Genomic DNA, 9,192 nt, shown 5'->3' with positions numbered 1-9,192 from the left:
TCGCTACAAAAACAGATATGCTCAAACCTCATTGAATAAAGTACATAAGCAGACAAGTATATTCACATATTAAATAAATAAAAGAAACATTTGAAGCATATAATTATACCTACACACCAAATCAATAAAGAAGACATAACTAGACATTTTTGATAAGTGGTGATGAGAAAGGTTTTTATAACTTTATGATCTGATATATATATTTCTGAGGACTTTGAAATAACAAATGACTTTTGATATATTGCCTAAATACCTTAATGACCCTTAAGGAACTGTGGAATGCATGCCTGATGTTTTTTCTCTGAATCATGGACACGGCCAGAGTCGTCTTGACCGTTCAGTACTTGATTGTATCTTATGTTTTGACTAATGCTAGACGCCAGTTTTTGATTACTACTGAACGCTCTGCACAGAGGGAAATAGTTTGCCTAACAAAGCAAAGATACGGTTGAATGCGGTACGACAGTGTATGTCCAAGATTGGAGAAGAATGTTCACAGGAAGGTCACGTGGAGATAAAACCAGTGGGTGCCAGAAGGAGCCACCCGAGAACTCGGCCAAAGATGATCGCCAAGGCCGAGAGACGGGATGGAAGACAACAGCCCCCTCCACACACAGACACCAACAGCCCCCCACCAACACACCGAATCGCCCATAACCAGCACCACTCCCATGGAAGCAGACTCTCCTTCGAACTTGCCCCACCCCGAAGACTCATCGCCCATCAATCCCAGCCCACAATGTGCTACTGAATATAAAACTGATCTAACAACCTTGGACTTTGCCTTTTCTGAATGGAGACTTTCCGCTCTTGAAGGGCCCAGCGCTGTATTGCACTTTCCTGAAAACAGAGCTTTCTGAACAAGAATTGTGATTGAACTCAACCAACCTGTGTAAGTCTAATTTCTGCTTCAGTGTCTTTGCATTTTCCTAAATCTGAAGAAATCAAACGAGCACGCAGTGAGTAAATTGAATAACAGGTGATTGGCAAAGGCTTTTGCCGTGAGGCGCAGATAACGCGCTCCCTAAATTGTGGACAGAATCCAAAAATTCCTACCAAAATTGCCTAATAACAGCAAGAAGCCAATTCTCTATGCGGAGCTCTGGGTCACATCCGTCCCTATGTGCAAAAGTAGCAATGCAGAGTGACAAAGAACACATTTCTCTGACCCAGACTTTATACAAGACATTTCACCAAAACAGGTGGGCTTTGCGGTTTGTGTATGTATACGTGTTCTATGTTGTTGGCCGCCACGTTAATAATTGTGTTTGAGGTTGGTCCTGAACATTATTTATTGACTGTAACTAAAAAATAAAATGTATTTTAAATTTAAATGAACATATGAAAGAATACAATTTAAAATATAATTACTTAAATTAATTAATGTATATACTATAGGTCATCAAATCAGTGTCAGTTGAGGTTCATTCGAAGCGTTCGGTGAAAGACGGATCATTTTACCGTGATGAACTTTTCTGGGCAAAGAAGGATTTGAAGGATTTCAATCTCGTGTGAGCAGATCATTTTGGCAGACATCTGGACCGATGTCGGCAATTGTATGATCGCCACGGCGAAGAGCAAAAGCGGGGCACATTCCTGTTTGCAAACAATTTTTTCCTCTCAAACAAGGTCCAGTGGAACTTTGAACGAGTTCAAGAAGATCTTTTTTTTTGTCACTTTTGTCCCTTTTTTTTGCCACAGACGATCCATTCCTGTGCAGTTTTTTTTGTTTTTTATTTTATAACTTTGTTGCCACAGACGGTCCATTCCTGTGCAGTTTCTGTTGTTAATTTGTTGCCACAGACGAACCATCCCTGTGCTGTTTAGTGAAAGGAAATACAAGTAAGCGTAACCGATCTAAGCAGATCGCGTACCCGCGAGTCTGTTAGCAGACTGCTAACAGCTGATTTACCGGGGAACAGCTGATTGAGCTGTCAAAGAGATAGCTGCGACCAACGTAAGCAATATGGGGCCGAAAAAAAACCTAACCACGGAGGAGGTCGAGGACATAAAAAGGTCACTTGACTTCCTTTCGGAAGAAGTTTCTGCTGTAAGGATGCAGCAGAAAAACATCTTGGCACTGGTGGAAGAGGTAAAGATCCTCCGTATGCTCAATGCTGAGAAGGACAAGCGGCTTGCCTACCTTGAAAGTCGGGTAGCGGACATTGAGCAATATACAAGAATAAATGACATTGTCATCACGGGAATAGCAATTAAACCTATATCTTATGCAAGGGCAGTGACGGCAGGTAACGATGGCTGTGAGCAACATGCAAGCTCAGCCGAGCAACAGGTAGCTGAGTTTCTGCAAACTAAAGGAATAACTATGGACTCCAACCAGGTTGAAGCATGTCATCCACTGCCCAGAAGAAACAGTAATGACAAGCCAGCAGTCATTCTGAAATTTGTCAACAGGAAGCACAAAGTTGCACTTCTAAAGCAGGGTAAGTTGCTCAAAGGCACAGACATCTACATCAATGAACATTTGACAAAGACCAATGCGGATATTGCAAAGAAAGCCCGTCACTTGAGAAGAATGAAAAAAATACAGAGTACATGGAACAGAAATTGCAAGATATACATCAAGCTTAATGGATCACCAGAAGAGGCCAAGATACTGATGGTGAGGAGTATTGAGGAACTGGAAAAGCTCGAATAAGTATCCTCAATAGAAAATCAACTGGAGTGGACTTGGAACTGAATGGAGGTAACAACACAAAACACAAACATAATGCTCAGGGACACTACTCAACCTACATCAAGCAACAATGGACATGTAACACAGTGGATACAAGAAGATGAACAACTTCAACTAACGTTTGATTACAGTGAAAGCAGCACTCTGGTCATAGATCAGGACATCGACCCAGACAATAATTTCTTCTCCACCACAAACAACTGAAGGAATGAGGTCGAAATACAAAAAGTCCTGCCTCGCTACAAAAACAGATATGCTCAAACCTCATTGAATAAAGTACATAAGCAGACAAGTATATTCACATATTCAATAAATAAAAGAAACATTTGAAGCATATAATTATACCTACACACCAAATCAATAAAGAAGACATAACTAGACATTTTTGATAAGTGGTGATGAGAAAGGTTTTTATAACTTTATGATCTGAAATATATATTTCTGAGGACTTTGAAATAACAAATGACTTTTGAGTCGTCTTGACCGTTCGGTACTTGATTGTATCTTATGTTTTGACTAATGCTAGACGCCAGTTTTTGATTACTACTGAACGCTCTGCACAGAGGGAAATAGTTTGCCTAACAAAGAAAAGATACGGTTGAATGCGGTACGACAGTGTATGTCCAAGATTGGAGAAGAATGTTCACAGGAAGGTCACGTGGAGATAAAACCAGTGGGTGCCAGAAGGAGCCACCCGAGAACTCGGACAAAGATGATCGCCAAGGCCGAGAGACGGGATGGAAGACAACAGCCCCCACCTACACACCGAATCGCCCATAACCAGCACCACTCCCATGGAAGCAGACTCTCCTTCGAACTTGCCCCACCCCGAAGACTCATCGCCCATCAATCCCGGCCCACAATGTGCTACTGAATATAAAACTGATCTAACAACCTTGGACTTTGCCCTTTTCTGAATGGAGACTTTCCGCTCTTGAAGGGCCCAGCGCTGTATTGCACTTTCCTGAAAACAGAGCTTTTTGAACAAGAATTGTGATTGAACTCAACCAAGCTGTCTAAGTCTAATTTCTGCTTCAGTGTCTTTGCATTTTCCTAAATCTGAAGAAATCAAACGAGCACGCAGTGAGTAAATTGAATAACAGGTGATTGGCAAAGGCTTTTGCCGTGAGGCGCAGATAACGCGCTCCCTAAATTGTGGACAAAATCCAACACAACACATGTTATTATTACAGCAATGATCAGTACAATATGGACATCTTAACAAAAGATAAGCTATCTATTATCCATTTCAATAGCCGGAGTCTATATAAAAATGTTAGTCGCATTCGGGCTTACTTAAACACATTCAAACAACCATTTAATATAATAACTATTTCTGAGACCTGGATTACGACTGAGAAGGGAATGCACTTTGAGATGGAAGGCTATGAATTCATACAAAATAACAGACAGAGTAAAGGTGGGGGTGGTGTTGCAATCTATGTTGATTTGAATATGAAATTCAAGATTGTAGAGGCTATGACACAGGTGGTGCCTAATCTTCTTGAATGTCTCACGATACAGATTTGTGTTGAAAAGAAAAAAGACATTATTATAAGCTGTGTCTATAGAGCTCCTGGTTCTAGCATTGAGACATTCACAGAATGGATAGAAAGTGTGATTATACAAAAAGGCAACAAAAATATTTTTATTTGCGGGGATTATAACATTGATTTATTAAATCCAAATAAGCAACAAAATATTGATGATTTTTTAAATTTAATGCATAGCCTGAGTCTCTTTCCTACAATCACTAGACCCACGAGAGTAACATCACAGAGTGCTACTCTGATAGATAACATATTCACCAATATAATAGAAAACAGGACAACAAGCGGGTTATTAATTACTGATATTACTGACCACCTTCCAGTGTTCACATTATATGACAATAACTTCAAATCTGAAATTGGGGTGTATAAACAACAAAGAAGAATTAGGACAGATGAGGCAATTGCTACTCTAAAACATGAATTAATGGAACAGAACTGGGATGCAATATATAAAGAAAAAGATGTAAATAATGCATACCATAAATTGATGACTATATTCACTTCATTATATAATAAGCATTGTCCAATCAAGGAATATAATAAAAAACAAAATATAAGAACAGTCCATGGTTGACGAAAGGCTTAAGAAATGCCTGTAAAAAGAAAAATTTACTCTATAGGAATTTCATAAAACAGAGAACAGAAGGCGCTGAAGATAAATATAAGAGATATAAGAATAAATTAACCAATATTATAAGATTAAGTAAGAAAGAATATTATAAGCATAAATTAGAGGATAACAAAAATAATATTAAGGGGAGATGGACTCTCCTAAACCACATTATTAGAGAAGGTACCGAACAACACAAATTACCAAAATATTTTGTTATGAATGATACTGAAAATTATAATATGGAAGAAGTGGCAACCAGTTTTAATCAGTTCTTTGTAAATGTTGGGCCTCAAATAGCAAAAAACATACCGATTCCAGCGCCAGATGTAGGCAACAGAGATAAATTAATAGAAAGGAATCCTCACTCAATGTATTTGAAGGCAGTTGATGAAAATGAAATTATTAACATAGTAAAGCAATGCAAAAATAAAACATCTACCGACTGCAATGGGATTGATATGTTAGTTAAACAAATCATTGAGGGGATTTCAAAGCCACTTGTGTACATCTGTAACTTGTCATTTTTAACTGGTACATTCCCAAAGAAGATGAAAATTGCTAAGGTCATTCCTCTTTATAAAACTGGGAGCAAACACATTTTTACAAACTACAGACCTATCTCAATATTGCCACAACTCTCAAAAATATTGGAAAAGCTTTTTAACAGTAGAATGGATGGATTTTTGGAAAAACATAAATTATTTGCAGAGAACCAATATGGTTTTAGAGTAAACAGATCAACAGCACAGGCATTAATGGAATCAATCGAGGAAATCACAGATGCAATAGATAACAAACGACATGCAGTGGGAGTTTTCATTGACCTCAAAAAAGCTTTTGACACAATTAATCATAATATACTATTCAATAAATTAGAAAAATATGGGATAAGGGGAATTGTATTAGACTGGATAAAGGATTATCTGCGAGAACGGCAACAGTATTCAAGATGGCGGCGCGTGCACACGCAGCGGCCACCCTCTGTCCCGTCAGTACGGTGATTTGTTCGTCTAATGAGTGTTCGTCTCGTCCGTGCTACAAGTACAGCAGGCAGGTTCTGCTTGACATCGGCAGAAGTGGGTTTTGCGGCGTTCTGGACTTTGAAGCGTCGACATTAAAGGCGCTCGGACTGCTACGACCTGAAACGTCGCCGACCTCACCCGCTATTCCTCCCCCGGTTGGGAGCCGTCGGAAACGGTGTGCGAGGAGGCGTCCGGGCCAGGCTGGCGGCCAACCCAGCGCGACCGGCGGTGCCCTCCATTCTTCTGGCGAATGTTCGATCGCTGGACAACAAAATGGATTACGTTCGCCTGCTGAGGTCTACGAACCGGACGGTGCGGAACTGCTGTGTGCTCGTGTTCACCGAGACCTGGTTGAGTGACAACATTCCGGACTCTGCAGTGCATCTCGAGCGGCTAGCGTGCTATCGGGCGGACCGTGCCATTGTACGAGGGGGAAAGTCGCGAGGAGGTGGATTATGCCTCTACATCCGAGAAGAATGGTGCCGGGACTCTGTGGTGGTATGTAAGCGCTGCTCGCCGCTTGTGGAGTTTGTGATCATTAAGTGCCGTCCTTTTAATCTGCCGAGGGAATTTACCGCGATTCTGCTAGTCGCGGTATACATCCCGCCTTCCAACATCGAAGGAGACAGGATCGCGGCGCTTGGTGAACTGTACCAGGCTGTCAGTGAACAGCAAACAGCGCACCCTGACGGTTTCACCATCTTCGCTGGAGACTTCAATCATGCCAACCTGAAGTCTGTTTTCCCGAGGCTTCGCCAGCATGTTCCTTTTCCGACACGTGGAGACAGCTTCCTGGACCTAGTCTACTCGGCGCAAAAGGGAGCTTTCAAAGCCACCCCCCTCCCCCATCTGGGGCTTTCTGACCATCTCACCGTTTTGCTTCTGCCCGCATACAGACAATTGGTAAAGGCATCCAGGCCGGTTCGGAGGCAGGTTCGTGTGTGGCCTGAGGGTGCCTCCGATGCACTTCGTGACTGCTTCGACTCCACTGACTGGGATTTGTTTAAGCAGGCAGCCACCTACAACGATTGGACGGACATAGAGGAGTATACTGACACTGTTACCTCTTACATCACGAAGTGCATCGATGATGTGACTTGCTCAAAATCCGTCGTCACTCGCGCGAACTGGAAGCCGTGGCTGACGGGAGCTGTCCTCGGACTGTTGAGGGCCAGGAACAAGGCTTTCAGAGCGGGGGATGATGCTGGCTTGAGGACAGCGAGGGCCGACCTGTCCCGAGGCATCAAAGAAGCGAAGAAGGCGTTCTCGTGCAAGGTCTCCACCCACTTCAAGGACAGCAAGGACGCACATAGCCTTTGGCGGGGCATTCAGACCATCACGGACTACAAGCCCGCACCGAGGAGCTGTGAGGGCGACGTCCGTCTGCTGAACGATCTGAACCGCTTCTTTGCTCGCTTCGACGCCCAGAACAGCACTTGCCCGCTGAAGACCGCTCCCCCCCCACACGAGCAGCCCCTGCGCCTCTCTGCCGACGGTGTGAGGAGGGCGCTTGCCGCTATTGACACCCGTAAGGCGGCGGGCCCTGACAACATCCCGGGTCGAGCGCTGAAGGACTGCGCTGGGGAGCTGTCGGGTGTCTTCACGGACATTTCTAACGTTTCCCTGCAGCAGGCCATCGTCCCCTCGTGTTTCAAGGCTGCCACCATCGTACCTGTGCCGAAGAAACCTGCACCGTCCTGCTTCAATGACTACCGCCCTGTGGCACTGACGCCCATCATCATGAAGTGCTTTGAGCGGCTGGTCATGGAGCACATCAAGTCCGTTCTCCCCCACACCATTGACCCTTTCCAGTTTGCGTACCGTGCCAAGCGGTCCTCTGAGGATGCCATCTGCTCTGCCCTCCACTCGGCCCTCACCCACCTGGAGAGAAAGGACTCATATGTGAGGTTGCTGTTTGTGGACTTCAGCTCTGCCTTCAACACCATTGTGCCGCAGCGTCTCATCTGCAAACTCGACGAGCTGGGCCTCAGTACCTCCCTCTGCAACTGGGTACTGGACTTCCTCTGTCAGAGGCCTCAGGTGGTGCGTGTTGGCGACAAAATCTCCGCCAGCATCACGCTGAGCACGGGGGCCCCCCAGGGCTGCGTGCTCAGTCCATTGCTCTTCACCCTGCTGACGCATGACTGCACTGCGACCTACAGCGACAACCGCATAGTGAAGTTTGCTGACGACACGACTCTGGTGGGTCTCATCACGAAGGGCGACGAGACTCGGTACAGGTCAGAAGTTGACCTTCTGACCACGTGGTGCAGGGACAACAACCTCCTGCTGAACGTCAATAAGACCAAGGAAATCATTGTTGACTTCCGGAAGGGTCACACAACACACCTGCCGCTGATCATCGACGGTGCTGTGGTGGAGAGGGTGAGCTGCACCAAGTTCCTGGGGGTGCACATCAGTGAGGACCTCTCCTGGTCCGCTAACACCTCGTCACTGGCAAAGAAAGCTCAGCGCCGCCTGTACTTCCTGCGGAAGCTCAGGCGTGCATGTGCTCCTCAGGCAGTCCTGTCTACATTCTGCCGTGGCACCATTGAGAGCGTCCTGACCAGTTGCATCGCTGTCTGGGGTGGTAACTGCACTGAACAGAACTTGAAGGCCCTGCAGCGCATAGTGAATACGGCTGGTAAGATTATTGGTGCTTCGCTCCCCTCCCTGAAGGACATTTACACCTCCCATCTCGCCCGCAAGGCAACCTCGATTGCCAGAGATGTGAGTCACCCGGCTCACTCTTTGTTTGACCTTCTGCCCTCTGGGAAGAGGTACAGGAGCCTGCGCTCCCGCACCACCAGACTCGCCAACAGCTTCTTTCTCCAGGCTGTTAGGGCCCTGAACTCGCTACCACCTTCTGCGTAGCGTGCGGCACTGTTGCGCTATTTTCGGGAATGTCTGCTGTACGCGCACTTGCTCCTTTTTTTTTTCCTGCTCCTCTTATTTATTTATTTATTTATTGTTGTGTTATTTATTCATTATTTATTCAGCACGCTTTTGTTATACTTGTTTACTTGTTTGTCTGTTGTGAGCCATGTCTTGTCACCGTGGGATAGGGGGGAACGAAATTTCGGTTTCTTTGTGTGTCTTTGGCATGTGGAGAAATTGACGATAAAGCTGACTTTGACTTTGACTTTGTATGTAAAGTTGGGTAATCACTGCTCTGGATATTTGGACATAGCTTGTGGTGTTCCACAAGGGTCAGTTTTAGGCCCTAAATTATTTATTTTGTATATAAATGGCATGTGCAAAGTCTCTAAAGAACTAAATCTCATCAATTTTGCAGATGATACAAAT

General features: G+C 44.6%; 1 pseudogene; it reads left to right on the top strand.

Annotated features, from left to right (window-relative positions):
- Positions 1-1,484: 1,484 nt before the first annotated feature.
- Positions 1,485-5,426, top strand: LOC148401357 (uncharacterized; annotated as a pseudogene).
- Positions 5,427-9,192: the final 3,766 nt, after the last annotated feature.

Source organism: Syngnathus floridae, chromosome 2 (assembly GCF_059516105.1).
Source record: "Syngnathus floridae isolate MCC-2025c chromosome 2, RoL_Sflo_1.0, whole genome shotgun sequence".
Taxonomy (NCBI): domain Eukaryota; kingdom Metazoa; phylum Chordata; class Actinopteri; order Syngnathiformes; family Syngnathidae; genus Syngnathus; species Syngnathus floridae.
This window is presented reverse-complemented; position numbering and strand designations above follow the sequence as displayed.